This window comes from Triticum aestivum, chromosome 2B (assembly GCF_018294505.1).
Source record: "Triticum aestivum cultivar Chinese Spring chromosome 2B, IWGSC CS RefSeq v2.1, whole genome shotgun sequence".
Lineage (NCBI taxonomy): Eukaryota > Viridiplantae > Streptophyta > Magnoliopsida > Poales > Poaceae > Triticum > Triticum aestivum.
The window spans coordinates 742203214-742205076 of NC_057798.1; the positions used below are offsets into that span (position 1 = coordinate 742203214).

General features: G+C 50.7%; 1 long non-coding RNA gene across 1 annotated transcript in view; it reads left to right on the forward strand.

The window, feature by feature from the left end:
• Positions 1-1119: 1119 nt before the first annotated feature.
• The window catches only part of LOC123047091 (uncharacterized), a 4302-nt gene continuing 3558 nt past the window's right edge, over positions 1120-1863 (forward strand). Inside the window, exon 1 of the long non-coding RNA XR_006422777.1 lies at positions 1120-1512. This is a non-coding gene — a long non-coding RNA (uncharacterized lncRNA). The remainder of the gene's footprint in view (positions 1513-1863) is intronic.

Here is a 1863-nt window from a genome sequence, read left to right on the forward strand (position 1 = left end):
CTACACAGACAAAAGGGGAACCACAACAATCAAAAACCCTACCAATCACACCAACCAGCGGTTGCACCAGATGTGCGAGAGGTCGGCATGAATTGACCTAGACCTGGAACGAACAAGAGCAGAGCAGCACAAGCGCGCGGCAGAGAGAGAGAGAGAGGAACAACCTGTTGGAGCCAACTCTCTCAGCTCACGTTTTCTCTCTTGGTTGCTTCTCACAACACACACATACACAAGATGATGGAGACACGGGAAACTTGGTGACGTGCTGTTTCACACAGCCAGACGTCTTTTCTTCTCTCTATATTTCTCCACACAAAGCAAACATGATGGTACTACATCTTAAATAAGAGCACACGCACACAAAAGGCCAGCCGCCACACTCGGCCACTAGCACCACTAACCAACTAACTAGCCCACGTCCTAAACAAGTGCGGCCACTCCACTAATGCAAACCTCCACTCTATGTTGACCGAATCACTCGGCTAACACAGAAGAAACCCAAGGTCTAGCTTGCATGCACAGCGCCGTGCTTCACACACGGGAACGTCCGCGTCACACGGCGACGTCCGCAACTACTCTCAGTACATGCCAGCCGAACCACCTAATATGCATTGGCCCTACACAGACGCTAACTCATGCTGAAAAGAAATAAACATGCAGATACAAGAAAACATCAAGATTACATCTAACACAACCAACCGCGACAACCGGGGAGCGAAGAGGAAGGGAAGAGAAATCAAGCTCCAGCGGGGGAAGGTCGCCAAATCGCCATGGACGGGGAGAAATCGCCTCCTGCTCCGCCGCTCGAGCTCCGCCTCTGCCTTATCGAAACAGAGAGGACAAAATGAAAGAGGAGACACACAACCCGAAATTCAAATCAGACAAAACTCAGACCGGCCGGGCGCGGCGGTAACGGGCACGGAAAAAACCACACAAGACAGAAAAAACCGGACCCGACAACAAGAACCAGCGCGAATCTCCGCGCAAGAACGGACGGACAACAACTTAGATATAAACGAATTGAAAAACAGTCAGCTGTAAAATAGCAAAAGCGTTTTTTTTTTAGCACCGTAGTATTTTGTTTTTGGAGAAAAATGTGTTGGCAAAGGCCCACTCATGAGTAAGCCCACAATCCAGCACACTGCCCGCGTCCTGCGAGATAATGCTCGAGCTCGAAGCCGCCGCACGCCGCCGCTGAATGCCTGAATCCCAATCCCCCCTTCCGAGCTCCGACTGCTCCCGGCTCCACTCCGGAGCTGCCGCGCCCACCTTGCCAGCAAGCTCCCGCACCTCCAGCTACTGGCGCCGACGCGGCATCTCCCTGACCCCCTCCCCGCACCCCCTGCACCTTCTGCTCCAGCGCGGCAGCGCCTGCAACCTCTTCCACGCCGGCGTTGGTGGAGCTGATACACGAGGCACGGCGGCGTAGGCGAGAGGACTGGGAGAGAGTGTGTGGACTTCGTTCGGAGAGGTGGTCGCTTGGCGCTGCTCCTGCTCGACAGCTCGAGCAAGGTACTGAACATTCTAATTCTTGGCTTGATGTGCTCTATTCATCTGTAATCTGTAGAATTGATGCTTATTTCTGTTGAATGAAACAAATCGATGCGTATTTCTGTCGTAATTGCAGAATTGAACATGAAGAGGAACGGGACAGTCCCTTCTCCTGAAACATACTCCCTCCGTTCCTAAATACAAGTCTTTTTAGCGATTCCAGTATGGACTACATATGTAGCAAAATGAGTGAATCTACACTCTAATATATGTCTATATACATCCGTATGTAGTTTGTAGTGTAATCTCTAAAAAGACTTATATTTAGAAACGGAGGGAGTACATGAGATAAAGCAAACATGATTTCATCTT